Raw genomic sequence first — 19,269 nt, 5'->3', positions numbered from 1 at the left:
TTCCCACAACCTTTCATACATTTCCAGGTATAAAAACGTCCCTATCTGTTCTAGTCCTCATTTTCTGTACTACAACCTGAGCATAGTTGATTTGTGTTTACAAATATGTTAATTTTATAAACTGAATGCCGTCAACTATATGGCACAACAATCATGTATATTTTCTGTGTATATAAGAGAGTGGCTTGCATTGAAAGGAAGTGGATCAGAGAGCAAGGATACTTAAGAATAAAATTCTAGTCTCAAATTCAGAAATAGCAGTCACTACTGATTGGTATCTCCTGATGAGAGTGGCAGTTTATTAATAATACATTGTGTAAAGTTGACATATTAGGTCCTGACTTCTGCTAAGATAAGCAATGAAATATCATCCATTTTATTACCTTTAGAATTATCTACTTTCTGTTGAAAGACTTCTGCAGACAAAATATGCTCCAAAGTTGTTTTCTCAATGCAGGTTACTTCTTTTTTTCCCCCTAATTCCTCATTATTGATAAAATAACCCAACAAAAGCCTCATCTTGATATCCCAGTACACACATAGTCCAATTAAAAAGTTTCGGTGCAGATAGCAGTCAAAAGGACAAGTCATAGTGCATAAACTCCTTGCTCTTAGTATGGCAGAGGAGAAAAAGAACATTATATCCTAGAAGTTGCACACACACATTCAGATGTGTTGCAAGCAAAGCCCTATGTAATTTTTTAATACACAAACATAACTGAACTGGGAGGAGATGAAAGGACAAGATTGTACTTGAAAAAATGTCAAGAGTATGCAAATCGTATAATTTTCATTTCACTTCACACATCCACAAAAGTATGTGTTCTAGTATATGGTAGGTGTTTTGTTTCATCCTCTCCAGTTCAGTTTAATTTTTAAATGGTATAAAAATTTCTAAGGAATTTGGTTCAGAACTGCAACATTCTTTTTGAATTTTCTAAAAGGTTGGTTGAATTTGACGCATAACAAAACATGAGAAACTTAACTTGTTCAGCAATTAAGTCTAAAGCTATAAAAATTTCAATTGTTTTCAGATTTCTTCATTATTCTTTTCCACTTTTCCATTTCAGTGTAATACATTGAGCTGAGTGGAACAGACAATCTGACTGACAGAAGCTGGAAGCTATATCAGAAGAAAAATTACCTAAACCTTTACAGCCAACCACCAACAGAAAAATCATGTTGAGCCAGCTGGAACTTTGACCTGACTCAGAATCCCAGAGTTTATGTCATGTTCTTGAATGTGTTTGTTAAATTAACTAATTACTTTTAATTGGTGTTCTAGATAAAATAATTTAACAGCTTTTTGATTAAGACCAATATTACATTTATTTGTATAGTTATTTATATATTATGTAAGTGATTTTCGCCTAAAAATGCTGAAGTACTCATCTGAGATGAGGCTTTACTGGACACATAGCCCAAGTGAATGTAGATTAATGTATTGGCCATCTTCTTTGAAAATAAGGCCCTAAATCTTTTTTCCTAAATCTATTTTTCTGCACAGACATACCTCTCTCTACACAGAAAATCCTGTATTTGTGAGAGCTACCATCCCAGGTAGACTTGAAAGAAGACTGGATTTTCACTATATGATTTTTCTGTTTCTTCTATTTCTACATAGCTTCTTCTGAGCATAAAAAAACCAGAAAAACTCTTCCACAGAACACACACACCTACACACATATAAAAGAAAACATTTCCCTGAAAGAAAAGGGATTTTTATCCTGATATTGAACCAGAGTAATGAAGTATTGAGAAAAAACCCATGTTGCTGACATATCTTCACATAAGCCCTAAAATAATTTTTGGAAGGCAACCACAACTGCATATGAAATAAAAAGGTAGTTCTTCTCTTATTTCAGAAAACTAGCATTAATAAAATTTAAGCTGGATTCTTTAGAGACCTGCACATGTTGACAAGTCATGTGATACTTCTGAACTTTGACAAAGTTTGTTTCTTTCAGGAGCAGAAGCTGGATGAGGGTTAAAAGGCAGGACATTATCCTTTGAAGCATATGTCCAATAACATAGTAACAGTCTAAATATCCAGTGTATTTTTTCTTCTACATTTTCAATATTAATTTTACATGATCAGATCTCTGATAAACTTGTGCTTTAACAGCACTTTCACTCCTGAAGTGATGTAACTATTTTCTCTGCTTTCCTGTAAATACAAAGTAATGAGAAAATAAAAAAGACAAAAAAGAGTGATTAAATTCTGGTTTCTAGTACCTTAAATAAAAAATCTGATGCTGCATATAGCATTTATAAAGTTCTTTAGAATTTTATGGGTGAAATTCCTTCATTTTTGCAAAGGAGTTGTATAAGGTGTTGTCTAATTTATTTTTTGTTCATTAAAAGCCCAGTGAAAATAATTCATATTAAAGATATAGATATAAATACCTACATACCTAAGAAAGTACAGTTTGCAGACCTGACTGACAAGGAAATCTGCGTAAGATCAAACTCGCTAGAAGTGTATGACTTCATTTACAGGTCACTGACATTAACCGCAGTCTTTTCACAAGGTTTTGGGAAAAACCATTAGTGCTTTATTTTTGGCATTGTGGGGGGCTTTATTGTGTTGTTGTTTTGGCGGTATTTTTTCTTTTTTTTTTTTTTTTTTTTTTTAGGAAAGGAATAGTTACCTTCAATAAAATAGTTCTCAAATTTATCCCTGATATTATCTCATCAATTACTTAATTGTGGTTATATGAGTCACTAATTTTCTGTTGCAGCATTATAAAATGGTGGTACAATATCTTTTGGTCTTGGGGAAAAACTCCTTCCTTCAGAAATTTAACAGACCTCTGCTGAAGCAATGCAAAACTTTTTACTGTGTTGCATTTTAAATTATCTCTGTTTCAGATATCGAGTAATAATGTTGGAGTCTGGATGAAAGAAACAGTTTTACCTTTAAAGAATAGTTTATATTTCCAATTCCACATCCTTTGTAAATGGGAGTAAACGGGAGTAACTCTGAGCTTACATAAGCAGATTCTGACATGGCCTTTGATCATAAGATAATAGCTTCAAACTATTTTTCCCCCTTACCTATAGACTGAAAGCAACCAACAATATTTGCATTTAGTGCTATGGCTGTGAATTGCCAAAGAATTTCAAAGATATGTCAGAAACTCAGTCTAAGAATAATAATCCATTGACAATGGTACCTACCAGTATGCACGTTACCAGTGATTTGCAGGATATCAGGAAATGCATCTATGTCACCCATCGAATACTTTAAATAATGCAACCAGAGAAATTGATTCAAAAATTAATGCCTATTTAGCAGTATTACACAATCATTTCTTAGTTGACTGACTTAGTTTAGTTTCTGATAAATCCTTATATTCTAGAATTTTCAACTCTATGTTATAGCCTTGTCTTTTTGTCCACAAACCCTGTTCCTTGGTCTGTAAGCAAATTTCAAGGTACAATTACTGCTGGATGAAAACTAACAAAGTTCTTTATAAAGAACCAAATATAACCAGCATTGCAAACCCCTGAGGATTGTAATGTGGATCTCTGATTTATTTGAGAAGAGATTTACTTCCACTGTATGTTTAGCTTCATCCACCTGAAAATGAGATTCAAACTGCCTTTTCTTTTAAAGCTGATTTTAACTTCAGAAATAATCATACTCCCAAGAGATATGATGACATTCTCAGAGGTACAAAAGGCAGAATATCATCAAGATTGTATAGCATCATTCTAATGATAATTAGCCCTAGGCTGTGGCCATAGTAGGACTCTTTAATCAATACTTTCAGAGTATGCTTCCTAAAAAATGAAATCTGTCTCCAATATAAAAGTTTCGGTTTTTTTTCATTTCACATCTTATGCAAGTTGGTTAACTTTTCATTGGTGCTACTCCTTAATAAAAAATGAATTTGGCGACTATATTGTGTTTCAAATAAAAGAAATAAATTTCTAGGTGATACATTTTAATCTTGCAGAAGCATAGAACACGTTTCAGCGAGAATGTGAATGTCACAAAAGTAAAAAACCCACAAACAACAGACCTCATTCCTAATTTACATATAACCTTTTACTCTTACTATGGCATGACCTGCAAAATCTCTAGCCATACCATTTCACATGCTAGTGAATCTACTGCTAAAAGTATTAAAAGATAATTGCCGTATTGGCTTCTTCTGTATTGCTACACTTAGCATGCTTGAAATTTACATTAAAATAAGTAGTTAAGAACTTTTGCAGTGCTTTTAAGACATTGCCTGTTGCATTGGAAATGTATAAATATACAGGAGCATGCATATCTACAAAGCACAAAGGCACATTTAACGACTGAACAGGATCAAATCTAGAATGCATTCAGGAAGATTAATATGCCTGTAAACACACATACGCATATATGTTTGTGTTTATGACCATCTATCCATATGTAAATAAGTAATCAGAAGTGTTCCAAATAAAATATTTAATATAGTACCTAACAGCACGGGTTTGCAATGAAAATACAAGCATACCTGTATTCATATACCTGATAATTTTTGGTGCAGCATTCAGAAGTATTCAGGTAAATGGCATTTTAAGTTTACTTCTGCAAATTCTGTCTTCAAAAATACCCTTAATTATTTTTAAACAGAAAACAGTTTTGCTTTTTTTGTTTGGTGTTTTATCAGTTTTCTAGATTAGACTATTTAATACTATCCTTTTTATTTTTTTTTTTAATTATGACATTTCTGAGATTATGAATTCTGGTGCTTCTCCCTACAGGTTCATGGCCAAGAAAATGATTTTCTTAAGTACCAGGTAGTAGAAAGAGGCATCACAAGCTGAACATAAAATAAAACTGAAACCCCCAAGCCTTGTTAAGTTCTTTCCTTGACATTGCTTTCACTGACATAAAACTACCAAAAATGTGGGAAAGACAGCTATGGACAGTTAACGGAATCATTCAGCTGCTTAACATTCTAGGAGTTTTTATTCCTTTTTTGGTTTATAGAGTACGAGGTTGGAAGGGACCTCAAGGATCATCTGGTCCAACCTTTCTTGGCCAAAATGCCATGTAGACAAGATGGCTCAGCACGCTGTCCAGCTGAATCTTTAAAGCCTCCAATATTGGGGAACCCACCACTTCCATGGGGAGGCTAGTATAATGGCTGAAAAATTTTCCTCTTCTTTCAAGTCAGTACTTTCCTGGGAGTAACTTGTACCCATAAAAAGACATCAATACTGGGTTAGAAAAGCTCCTGATACCAGTTTTCCAATGAAAGATTAATTTTCATCCAGTGGTTTTGTATCAGCTAATGTTTTTTTTCTGATAAAACCTTCATAAGATAGATCAAGTCACTCTTATGTGAAGGGGGCAGTTGAAAGCATTAATTTATTAAGTACTATTTTTTTAAATTCATGCATATTTTAATATCATATTTCTTTTAAAACCTAGTAATATGCATAAAATTAGTACTACTATTTTAATGGTGCAAATGCTACTTTGATTTTTCTGTTCCTCTTTTTTAAATGTACAATTTTTTAAATTACAAATGACCAAATTAGGCATAACACAAGCTTTTGTTTAAACCTCTATCTCAACAAAACACTATGCAAATTTCAGATTTCAGCCCTGATTCAGATCTTGCAAGGATTCCTTCATACTTCAGCAGCTGCCTTTATCCTTCTCAGTTCTGCTTTAGCCGTCTGCATCATTTTTATGTGCACAAATTGCAGGCCAGTAAAACAATGTAATCTATTCTCTCTACTTTCTGTAAGAACATTCTCTGCCAAATCAGCTACACCTACAGTTTACAAACACCACTGGGGAGCATCCCATGTCCAATTTCCATCATTTTAACTTTGTCAATTTGTGCAAGAAATTAATTAGGCTATTTATATTTATACTTTCAATAGATTAGAAGGATTATGCTATTGGAAATGAACCCCTTCTATAGTAAACTTCTATCAGCTGTATCTTTTAATTGCTCCAAGTATGTTAAACTGAAGCGATGTAATTTAAACAAGTAGTTAGTGGGGTTTTTTTATGGATTTTCCTATAGAAGTTGATTATTTCTGTTGTGTATTGTTTGATTATGATTTTTTTTAAATCACAGAAAATCTTTATCATAATTTAATGAAACATCTCTGTTGCCTCCTATATTCATAAGCATAAAAAGTGCTTTAACATGTTAAAACCCTGGTTTCTCAAACCATGAGATATCATGGGTTTGTATTACCTTTTTCTTCAAAAATAAAGCTTTATTATACATGAACCACCCACATATACACGCGTATGCTTGTATGTATTTTATATAGCATCAGTTGTTCAAAACGTACGAAAAAAATTGATCACCAGTAATCTTATATCAAGTAATATACCAGTGTTATAATGAGAATTCTCTAACACTTCATTGTATTGTTTCTAAACACTTTCAGTGTTTTCACAACCACCAGATATTAACAAACTTAACAAAGCAGGTACCTATACAGTTAAGAGTTTTGCCAGTATTAGATTGGTTACTACTACAGAATTTCTATGAGTGCAGGAATCTGAATAAGCCTCATACTCCTGTACACACTTTGATACCTAGAAAAATACCTAGATTTGGGGGATTTGGAATTTAAAAGCATTTATAGTCCTACAATAGACACCTGTAAATCACCTGTTGCAGGGATGATTCTACAGCTGTGTTGTGGTGCATGTGGAATAGCAATAATCAACCCTGCTTGAGGACTATGAGCAAAAGAGAAATAAAAAATCTCATGGAAAACCAAAAGAAACAGGATGGAAACAAAGCCCACCAGACCTGTCCAAATAGTAAAAAAAAATATTTTGTTTGGATTTTTAAAATTGCTACTACAAAATTCTAAATTTCAGGCATTCGCAAGAAGCTTCTGAAACAGAAATGTGCTTTAAAGCTCAAAAGTTGTAACTCGATACAAAAAAAAGTGACATGGTAAAATATATCACCATTTCTAACATGGTGCTTTTTAAACTACTACTTTCACACAATGGGTGGAATCACAAAACAAAGCGAACAGGTCTGTTCTCTTGGGCTTAGGTTTCCACTGTCTAGGAGCATTGTTTGCTGCCCGTGTATGTAAAGTATGGCAACTATTTGTGTTATACAAATGAGGTTTCCTCATACATTTGATCTCAATTGCATGCTAATCATATTGTCCCTTATTATAAAACAAGTACTTTATTATATTTAATATTATGAAACAAGTTTAAAGCACAGGAGAATACTTTGGTAACCTGTTTAAGCTTGATTGTCTCAACAGCTTTATTACATTACTTAAATTGTTTCAGCAACATGCTAAACATCAACATACTTTGTTCAAATGACTCCATATTAAACATGTTTCTCAAAAAACTTAATATATAGAAAAGAGAAAAGAAAAACCACCCAAAAACTATAGTAACAACAATTTTCCAGTAATTTTAGTTTTCTTTTTAACAGCTATCTGTCTTGTATCTCACTCCCCAAAACTGTCACATTAAACTTCTGTTAGTAGGGAACCATTCTGATAAAACCCTCAATGTCATGGGTTTAGTGTCTACTGCTGCTTGGCCCTTATACATAGCTAAAAGATGATTTCTCACACGGGAATTAATGTACAAAAATGTAGTTTATGTCTGGAGAACCTCTGTTGATTTTACAGATCAGTGCTTCTTTGGTTCATGTTATCTCTCTCACTTTGAAATTATGTCAGCTCCTGAGTTTGATGACTATTTTAACATTAGTCCCAAAATGCAACATGGTCAATTTACACATGTAACACTGAAGTACAATATGTCACGGTCTCTTTAGTCAAAATATACTAAAACAAACAAACAAACAAACAAACAAACAAACACATGAACAAATTCATTTTCTGGTTACACAGTAAGGAAAAATCCCTTTTCCCTCACAACCTCTTGAAACAAAAAGAGTTTAATTAATAACTGATATTACCAGCTGATATTATCAGAGACTGGGTAGGATTTTATTTATGTATTTATTTTTTTTAATGCTCCAGGAAACATAGTCATATGCTGGAATACAGATATTCACAGAACCATCCAAATTCAAGCTAAAGAAATAACAAAAATCATTACTCACCCTGAGCTTGCAGGTTTGGAACTCAATCAAAAATTCTCTATCCTGAGATCTGAGAAACACAGAACAAAAGCTTTCTATCACCACTGACAATACATAATTATAACAAATTATTAGACATTAGATATACAGATAGTTCAATATTGCAAATAGGTAACATACATATATGTTATACAAAAGTCAATTGGCTTAAACCTTGAATAGTCTGCTTCAAAATAAGCACATTTTTATGTCAGAAAAGCAGTCTGATAAAAGCTTAAGCTTTCAAGTGTGTTCAATCTTTCTCTCCCTACCCCCCAATGGCATTCTGAGGAAAAATTAATTTTAAGCTCTCTCCTGGTACTGAGAATTTGTGAATTTCCATGGAGAACGATAAACTCCAGGGATATCTGGATAGAAGAGGTTCAGACTGTACACCAGAGCAGTTCAAACTATGACTTGAGAAGTTTATTTGACCATAAATAGTTCCTTTAGAAAACAAATTAATGCTCAGAAAATATTAAAGAAAAATAAATCAGACTGCATTCTAAGATTTTGGTTCTAAGAGTAGAAAAACAAAATAATCAAAATAATAACAAAGGATATACATTTCATGTTCGAAAGGGACCAGAATGTTCTGTGACAGCTGATGAAAGTGCATCAGAGTAAAAGCAATTAAGAATCTAACTGGGGTAGACGTTTTTAAATCTGGGAATGTGAAAATGGAATTTTTTCTATAAAAGCAGAGGAAGAAATCAGTTCAGTACAGCAAATCTCCTTTATGATCATCAAATACAGATGATTCATCATTGAATTAATATTCATTTCATGGACATGGATGCATTTCTTTATAATTGCTAAGATTTGTTAAATTTATCAATACTATAACCGTGGTTATTTCATTAATAAGGCTTGAGGTTACCCATTAGCTTAATAAGAACAATCTAAAATTGATTTTCCTGCAGCAAATTAGTTTTCAACTTTTTGTCTATAGGCATTTTTCTTTTTCCAGTACAACATTAATGAAGATTAATGCTCAAAATTTAAAATCTGGCAAATAAATATTAGACAATACATGAAGTAAAACCATGTTTGTTTGAATAATAAAAAAAAAAGGATGCATAGAAAAAATATGCATAAACATAATATTAAATTTATTTTAGTTTTATGCTAATGGTAATCAACATATAAAAGAAGTAGATTAAATACTGTAGTGTTAATCTGCATGCTTTGGAGGAAATTTGTATGTTGTTGTAATCTTAAATTTATTCAAGACATCCTATTAACAGATTATGCTTGCAGTGTTGCCAAGGTCTAACAATTTTTCCAAGGTACTTCCATTAAAGAAATTAGTTTTCTCTTTTGTTTTGTATAGATTTTCATTTTACAGTTTGGTGGGAGTTTCTGGTGGTGGAGCCTTGTTGTTTGGTTTTGTTTTTTTTTTTAAATCTTGATCAATAAATGGCGTATTTTTTTTCCAGACTTGAGAGGTGGGCCTGTGCAAACCTTATAAAGCTCAATAAAGCCAAGTGCAAGGTCCTGCACCTGGGTTGGGGCAATCCCAGGCACAGCTACAGGCTGGGTGAAGAAGTGATTCAGAGCAGTCCTGAGAAGAATGACCTGGGGCTGTTGGCTGATGAGAAATTGGACATGAGCTGGCACTGTGCACTCGCAGTCCAGAAAGCCAATCATGTGCTGGGCTGCAGCAAAAAGAGTGTGACCAGCAGGTTGAAGGAGGTCATCCTTCCCCTCTACTTTCAGAGCTGGGGTTGCTCAGCCTGGAGAAGGCACAGAGGATGCTTTCTAGCAGCCTTCCAGTACCTAAAGGGGGCCTAGAAGAAATCTAGAGAGGGACTTTTTACAAGGGCGTGTAGTGATAGGACAAAGGGGAATGGCTTTGAATGGAAAGGAGGTAGATTTAGATTAGATTTTAAGGAGAAATTCTTCACTATGAGGGTGGTAAGGCACTGGCCCAGAGAAGTTGTGGCTGCCCCATCTCTGCAAGTGTTCAAGGCCAGGCTGGGTGGGGCTTTGAGCAACCTCGTCTAGCGGACGGTGTCCCTTCCAACACAAAACATACCATGATACTAATATTCTATGATTCTATGATTGATTCCAAAGTATGTTAGACATGTCAGAAAAGAACCTGAGGATAAAAGTGTATATACTCAGCCTTTATTTATCTTAAAAAAAAAAAAAAGAAAATTATTTTTAAAGTTTCTAAGAAAATTTTGAGCTGGACATTTAAAAGTGAAGATCACATGGGGCCACCAGAATATTGTCAAAATTTCCTCAGAATTTTAAGCACAACATTACATTTAGTTTTAGGTTTCTCAAGCTGCTGAACAGTCTGTCCTGTAACTGCAGAAGTCATCATGCATTATTGCCATTATAATTGTAAGGGGGAAGAAAAAACCCCAACAACAAACCAAATCCAATAAAACTCCTATTTTAAGAGTTTAACTTACTATTATCTCTCCAAATGAATTTTCCCAGGACAGTTTTTTTGTGTTACATAATTTTCTTCCCTTTTCTTATTAAAACAGCAGTGCATGACCACTAACATGAGAATCATAGCACTAGTGAAAAAAAAAAAAAGCCTTTTAAACCAAATATGCTTTGCAAACAGTTGGTCTAAAAAAGTATAAATTAATCTTTGGCTCCCAACACCTTTTTTCTATTTTATCATTTTGAATCTGTGTGGGGAAAATAATGCAGACTATTTTGCTGGTTTTTACACATTGCACAATAGAGTTACATAAGATTGAAATTGGATGCAGAAACTTCAATCTTACCACCTGCCTGCCAGAAAGCCAGTCAATTATAACACCACTCTAATCCTGATATAGAAAACTTCGAAGTGCTATAAATCAGGAAATTGTAGGTTAATAATCTTCAAGCATAATTATAATTCTGTTGTGAACTAAAATGTTGATCTAGAAAAGTCACAAATTCTTTCTGTCCACAGACTTTCCTGCTGCATAAAATCATCTTGGAAGTTTCAATTAAACTTTCTTATGTACTCTGGGATGTATAGATGAAGTGTACTCTTTCTATGTATATAAAAATAAAAAATCAATAACATACTTCTTTATATTGTACTGCCACCAAATTAATCGTACTTTGGAGACTATAGGAACTCTGTCCTGAAAGTAATTTGGTTTTACTTCAAGTAAAAAGTGATTTATTCTGCAAGACTGCAAACGCACATGACTTAGAGCATTATTCAGCAACACTTAATTCTTAGCTGGTTCCCACTTCTGTAGGGCATTTCTTCAACAAATGTCAAATTTTATAAGGCTTCTTGTTCCTGAATTTCTTTAAATTTCACAATTTAAAATCAACAAGACTTCTGTTGTCTGCAGTCATCACAATTTTAGAAAAAGAGCAGGAGGCTATTATTCTGTGAAAATGCTTGACTCTATTGACATTATTATTATTAAAAATCACTGCTAAGCATGATCATTAACATCAGCTTCCTTTTATAACAACCCTTATTTAAAGGCACAATGAGTACAAACAGGCAGTAACAACTACTATATGATGACTCACTACTGGGCAATGTTAGTGAACCTGTCTTTCTACTGGTCAGGAAAAAAATTGTGTGTGTGAGATTAAAACTCTGCTTTCAAGGCTCTTTTTGTACTTTGACTACAAAATACTGGTACTAAATCAGCATGGAGAACAAGCCCCACTATTATGATGATGATTGCCAAGATAAATTACAGTAGGAATTATAACAGTGTGTATTATCACCTGATTTCCATTAATTCTTATTTACTTGTACAAAAGTCACACGAATTATCAAGAAGCATATGTTTGTTTACTTACTGATACTTAAATACAGTTCCAGGAGAAATGTTATCCAAAATCTTATTTCAGTCCCATTAAACGATATCCTAAAATGCCCACACCAAAATGAGGATATAATTTAAAATTAAGAGTTTCCAAGAAGGCTGCGAAAGAGTTGGAGATTTGTAACACTTCATTTAAGTGTAATTTATATTTTTGGCAGCAACTTGTGGTGAATTTTTGTATGTCTGAAATATTTTGCTACTTTTGGAGAATAAAAGATCCTTCTCTTCCTATTTTTCTTTAAGAAATTTCTGGAATTTTTAGAGAAAGAACATCATAATGTAAAAGAGATAGGTGATAGCTTCATAGATTATTCTGTTATCTAGTTCTTCCTCAACTGGAAAAAAAAATTGAAGTACAGCCTATGGTAATAGCAGTAGGAGAGCATTTTGTTTAGGACTTCTTTGTTATCTTACTTGATAACTGTGCCCCTTCGCTTAAAAAAACCCCAAACAGTCCTTACTTATTCCCAAATATATGTTTTGTCCATGGGCTTTAAGCATATCACTAGTATTCCAACAACAGGCATTTCACAACCTTTTTCTTCTCCTGCTGAATCAAAATCTTTGTCAACCTGACAGAATTTCTTGAAAAGACAGAAAAATACCTGCTGAAGAAATAAAAAATTATTAAATTTTATAATCCATTTTCATAATCTCTTGAGGAAATATTTTGGTTTAAGGCAAAACACAGTCTTACATATTTCAAAGCCTAATAATTCAAAAAGGTATCCTATTCAATTATTTTATGGAGATTATCTTCATAATAACTTACATAAACTTCTTGGCAGGTAATCTATACATGCATAAAATACCTCTCTTCCACTTTCTTCTCAGTATTAACCTTAACAGAAAATCCAGCTTTGTTGCTAAAATGTTACAGTTTGGCCTTTCCTAACACAGGATAGAATGCATATTTTACATGGCAATACTACCAAATACTTTCTACTAAAGACTGACTTTTTCTTGCAGTATCTCTTTGGTAATTCCTTTTGTTTATGTGAACTTGGAAGGGCTACATCTGGACTTCAGGGCAGGGTCTCTCTCTATTTTAACTCTAGTGGTTTTGATGCCCAGATACACACCCTTGAGTATATTATTTACCAGGATGAAACCTTACCATGCACTTTTCCTTTACGTAGTTGCCACTAAAAGTAATCTCAGGTGTAGAGGACAGGCAGGGAAGGAATTATGATATGCTTGAATATGTGCTGAAATTTGAATCGCTCAAGAAGCAGTATTGTGTGACCTATTAAAGAATTTGTGTTCTTCTGGAAATTGCAGTATTAGGCTGTGTTAAATTTTTGTGGTTTTGCACTCTATTCAGTTTTTTCTGTTTTAATTTGTGAATTTTGTGGTGGTATTGCATTTTTGTAGCATACTGTTGATCTTGGATAATCCTGCTCAGCTGTTTGTCAGCCACAGATTTTTAAAGGTTATGGTTTCTTCCATCATTCAAAAATTATTTTATTCTTTTTTAGGCACTGGAAAACAGCATGGTCAAAACAGACCCCTGCAGGACTCTGGGAAAAGCTACCTACCCAGTTATGTTACCACCTTTGTAACATGCAGATAAAATTGAATGTATTAATTTATTAATAAATCTGTAACATACTAATTACCTTAACAGGGACTGCATCTAAATTCTGATTAACTAATTCATAAACATATTAAACAAAAATACTAAGCAGAGTTGTAGTCTCTGTTTAAAAAGTTTTGGATATAATTTTACTAGTTAGCAAACTACTCAGAAATTTAAAACCTTCAGTTGAGAAACAACCGCTGACGTGCACAGTGGAAGAACTGAACAGAACTGTATGATGAACTGGAATGGATATAACTTTTGTTGCTAAGAAGAGATGCATAACACATACTATCATCAGCGGTTACTAGAGGCTAGTATCATGCTGTCATTTAACACTTATTAGAGAAAAGGCAGCCCTGAAAGCACAGAAATATCTATTTTCAGGTAAAAGATTCACATGTTATTAGCAACATTAAGTAATGTAGCATGAGTTATTTATGGATCAGGATCTTTCTATCCACTGAGTCATAAAATCAATTAAATTCTTGAAAATAAAAATAAGCAACTTGAATACTTTTTCTAAGCCTTCAGTTTACCTGATAATCAGCTTTTGAAGCTGTTCCTTAGAGTTTCTACTACCCAATTACAATAATTTTTTTACAGCGGACCATGTGGTGGAATTTCCATTATGTAAAACATGTTAGCCATCAGAACTTCAATGTATTTGATGTTTTTTAAACAAAATTAAAACTTTATTACCTTTGGAACTGTTTTTCTCTTTCTTTTAATGTTTGAATTACATATTTGTTCTGGTATGTTTGCAGCTGTTGGTCTGTTTTCTATTGAATCTACTTTTACACAAAGCAGAAACAAGAAGAAACACCAGCATAATCTAGTGAATCTAGTAATTGACCATATAAGAATGCCACTCCCACATCCTTGACTCTTCAAATCTTGGGCTTTTTTTGTGAGTGCAGAAATTTACATTCATGGTTAATTTCTCTCACAAGATGATGCTACAACTAGGAAGTCAATGTCTGTAAAAGATGTAAAAATCTAAAATTTTTCTCCTTGAACAAAATCTCCAAGGTTCCTAGAAAAATTACTTATAGTGTGGGAAAAAGCAGTATTTGTAAAAAACTTTATTCATATAATTGTTTTGACCAAAGCATCCCACATCATACACAAGGAGCTATGCATTACCTTGATTATGCTCATCTGCCAAAGTGACTAATGTCTGTAATATTATGTGCACTCTGACATTGAGTTCCTATCTTATTCAGATATCCTATGTATGCACAACTTTAGAACTGCAAAACATTGAAGGCTGAGACAAACATCACATTCAAAACATCCTCTGCAAAACTACAACCTATAAATTTTCAGGAAAACACCTTATTTGCATTTTCACAGGAGGATGAAATAACACGATGGGATGAATAAGATGCTTAGCCTTTAAAATGTATTACTTCCTTTCATAATGTCCATTTATAAAAGTGTTATATTAACACTGATTATACTGATAACAGAGCTTTGGTGTTTACACATTGCTTTAAGACAGAACTGACAATATTCAGGAGTGCCTAGTGCAATATTGCCTAGTGCAATATGATACTATAATCCTAGTTAGTCCAGTATGTAACAAAGCAATTACTTGGTTTAGTTGCTTTCAGTGAAAACTTTTTCTATGTAAGAAGAAACAAAGAGAGAGAGAGAAACACCACAAAAAATATTGTAAAATCATATTGTGAAAAAGAGAGCATTCTTTCACAAGAATTTAAATTAAGATCACTCAAATCTAACCTTGTAAAAGTATGATTTGCTATGATAATACAATTATGTGCCTTTACACAATACATAACACTATAAATGTCCCACGTTTTGTTATCATTTGGGATAAGAAAAAGACTAATCAGTGATAACATAGTACACATTCCAAAAGCATGAAAAAAAACCAGAATAATTGCAGGTGCACACAGCAGAAGCTATCAGTCTTGGGAGTGCAGAATTGACAAGATACATCTATTTTATTATCCCTTTTATTATACTCTAGGTTATATCAAGAAACATTTCTTCTGTCAATTTTATTTATGCAGGTGTGCTACTGAGTATGAAAAAATGTATTTATAAAAAATGTTTTTATTGTGAAGTCTGTGAAGACAATTTGAACAGCTGGAAATTTTATTAGAGTCAACAATATTTTAAGTTTTCAGATACGTTAGAATTACTAAAAACCAGCATACCTGGGTTACCAAGTATTGACAGATGGCTTGCAGCACTCTTAAAGCAAATGATGAAATATCAAACATCGTTGCACAACACATGTCCTCTTTATTTAACTTTCTAAAATGTTGTTTGGGGGTTTTTGTTTTAACGAATGAGAAAATTTATGAAACCACATCATAAAAATAGCTGATCTGTAGATAAATGTTTTGGTTGAATGAAATATGGTAGTTAAAAGCAAAAGCAAAAATGTTCAGGGCCATGGAGTATAATGGCAACTGCTGCCCATTAGTCACAGCTGCCAAATTTTTTTTTTTCTTTGGTGCAGCTTCTAGTTAACCCAATGTTCCAGAGCTGCCACTGGAAAACGAAAACGCACTCCTAATACAAAGAGGTTAATGATTTGTCTTCTACAATATTACTTTACGGAATGTGCATGTCAAAGGCTAAGGTCCTGATTCACTTCAACCATACAAGTGTGTGAGAAAACAATTTGGAAAAACTCCAAGTTTGTAAACAAGCAGGTCTGTTCTTCTCTCACAGTTTGCTTTGTTCATAGACTCATAGTATCAACAAGGTTTGGAAAGACCTTTAAGATCATCAAGTCCAACCATTAACCCAGGACTGCCAAGACCAGCACTAAATCATATCACTGAAGGCTTAATCTACACAGTTTTTGAACACTTCCCGGGACAGTGATTCTACCACTTCCCTGGAAAACCTGTTCTAATACCTGATCACCCTCTCTGTGAAGAAACTTTTCATTGGTCCTGCCTGTCCAGATCCCTCTGCAGACCCCTCCTATTCTTCAGGAGATTAACACTCCCAGACGTCTTGGTGTCATCCACAAATTTACTGAGGGTGCACTCGATCCCCTCATCCAGATCACCAATGAAGATATTAAACAACACAGTCCTAGCACCAAGCCCTGAGGGACACCACTACCAACCAGTCTCCAACTAGATGTGATACCATTTACCACCACTCTTTGGGTTCAGCCATCCAGCCAGTTTCCAACCCAGCCAGTTTCCAGGCCATGAGCAGCCGATTTCTCCAGGAGGACACTGTGGGAGACAGTGTCAAGTGCTTTACTTAAATCCAAATATACAATCTCCACAGCCTTTCCCTCATGAACCAGCCGAGTCACCTTATTGTAGAAGGAGACCAGGTTGGTCAAGCAGGACCTGCCCTTAATGACCCCATGCTGACTGGGCCTGATACCTCCTTTTCCCCGCATGTGCTTCATGATCTCACTCAGGATCATCTGCTCCCTGACTCTCCTGGCACTTAGGTCAGGCTGCCAGGCCTGTAGTTCCCAGGGTCTTCCTTCCTGCCCATTCTGTAGAGAGGCATCACACTGGCCAACCTCCAACCCTCTGACACCTGCCCACTAGACCAGGACTGCTGATAAATGATGGGAGAATGGCTTTGCAAGCTCCTCTGTCAGCTCCTTCAGCCCTCTTGGGTGTAACCCATCCAGCTCCATAGACTTGTGTATATCTAAATGGAACACGAAGTCTCTAACCATTTCTTCCTGAATTTTGGGGACTTCATTAGCTCCCCATCTCTGCCACCCAACTCAGGGGACTAAGTACCCTGAGGATGGATGGTGTGACTATTAAAGACTGAGGCAAAGGTGGCATTAAGTGCCTCAGCCTTTTCCTCATCCTCAGTCACTAGGTTTCCCCTAGTACCTAGTACCCAGTAGAGGATGGAGGTTCTCCTTGGCCCTCTTTTTATTGCCAATATATCTGTAAAAGTACTTTTTATTATCTTTTATGGCAGTGGCTAGATTTAGTTCCATCTGTGCCTTCACCTTTCTAACTTTCTCTCTACGTAATCTAACAATATCCTTGTACTCCTCATAGAGTGACAGTGTCTCCTTCCACAGGTGATAAATTCTCTTTTTTTTCCTGAGTTCCAGCACTACCTCCCTCTTCAGACAGGCTGGTTTCTTTCCCAATGGTTTGACTTTCAGCACCTGCCTCTGTGCCTTAAGGGTTTCATTCTTGAAGAGTATCCAGCCTTCCTGGACCCTTTGTCCTTGTGTAACGTTTCCCAAAGAATTCTGCCAACCAGAATCCTGAACAGGCCAAAGTCAGCCCTCTGGAAGTCTAGGGTGGAGGTTTTGCTGACCTGGAGGAAAGTGGTGGACTGTACCATAGAATGGGGACATGTCTTATACATGTGACTAACAAGAATGGCATGCTGGGCATTGCTGCAGGTAATGTAATGTATAACATATCACTTTGTTCACTTATAATGATCACAGAATGGTCTAGAAGGTTGAAACTATTTTATCACATATTCATTAGAACAGCTAGAAACTAAAAATTTATTTTATGGAATTGTCAATAAGGACTTGGAAATTGCAAAATACAATTGCTCACCACCTGCTGACTGACACCCAGCGTGACCCGAGCTGCGATCTGGGCCTTCTGGGTAACTCCCCCCAGTTTATATACTGGGCATGACATGCTGTGGTATGGAATACCTCTGGCTAGTTTGGGTCAGGTATCCTGTCTCTGCTTCCTCCCAGCTTCTTGTGCCCCTCCTCACTGGCAGAGCATGAGAGACAAAAATCCTTGATCGGAGTAATCATTACTTAGCAAATACTAAACATGGCTGTGTTATCAGCACTGTTCTCAGGCTGAAGTCAAAAACACAGCACTGCACCAGCTACTAGAAAGGAGAAAAATAACTGCTACAACTGAACCCAGGACAGCAGTACTTCAACACCTCTGAGAGCAGACACTCTGACTTTAGTACCTGTGGGCATTTTACCAGCCTGGATCTTAAAATTTCAAATTTAGATGCAAGTTTTTTCCCAGCTAATAAGTTTCAAGAGAGTGTAAATCTGAAAGGAAGTAGTAGTTGTCACAGAATGCAGTATTACACCATAAGTGTAAATTTAAAAAAATACGGAATATTTAGATAAACAAGTATCACATATGTACTTTTTTGAGATGCATTCATACAGGCAGCACAAATGTCAAATGCCATGCTTCGGTTTTTTAATGACAAAACACACACAGAAACTACTGAAATAAATGTCTCTACATGATTTAAAAATACTTTGACCTGCACTAGAAACCAACGACAGATGTCTGAAAAGTATTTTCTACTGTATATCCACAAGTTCTGTTGCACCTATCAAGGAAGTAGATGATAAGAAAGCTTTTATGCGTGTGTGAAGGGGAAGGCAGGAGTGAGAAAGAGAAGGGAGAGAGAGAGCCCTTACAACACAATGTTACACGACCGTTCACTGGAAACTAAGAAGCATATTTTCCATCAGAACCCTACAAGTAAGAAATACTACGTCATTGCCAGGTCACAAACCAAAGGAAGAATTCAAAGTTTCTGATACAAGAGGAAGAACAAGCTACTCTGCAGTTCTTTTTGTAAACTGTATATATACCCTTTGACTTACCATAAAACTTCACACACTATTAAAACGCATTTAGGAAAAATGACTGGAAAGATGGTGTTTTAATCACACCACTCTGGCACACATTTTGTGCCACCTTTGTAGTTATTTTCTATAGAAATCACATTGAGGAAAGAAAGCTGCTAGTGTTAACTACACTGTTCTAAATCTGATTCTGATCCACTGAGTTATCTG

At 34.8% G+C, this 19,269-nt stretch overlaps 1 protein-coding gene across 50 annotated transcripts in view; it reads right to left on the bottom strand.

The window, feature by feature from the left end:
• Nucleotides 1-19,269, bottom strand: part of PTPRD (protein tyrosine phosphatase receptor type D) — a 1,245,299-nt gene that overhangs the window by 691,990 nt on the left and 534,040 nt on the right. For all 50 annotated transcript variants that reach the window (XM_030512143.1, XM_030512142.1, XM_030512141.1 and 47 more), the window contains one exon: nucleotides 8,070-8,118. The gene's annotated coding sequence lies outside the window, so the exon portion shown is untranslated. The remainder of the gene's footprint in view (nucleotides 1-8,069; nucleotides 8,119-19,269) is intronic.

Source organism: Strigops habroptila, chromosome Z, assembly GCF_004027225.2.
Source record: "Strigops habroptila isolate Jane chromosome Z, bStrHab1.2.pri, whole genome shotgun sequence".
NCBI lineage: Eukaryota > Metazoa > Chordata > Aves > Psittaciformes > Psittacidae > Strigops > Strigops habroptila.
Note: the sequence above shows the minus strand (reverse complement) of the source record. Positions and strands in the feature narration are given on the sequence as shown.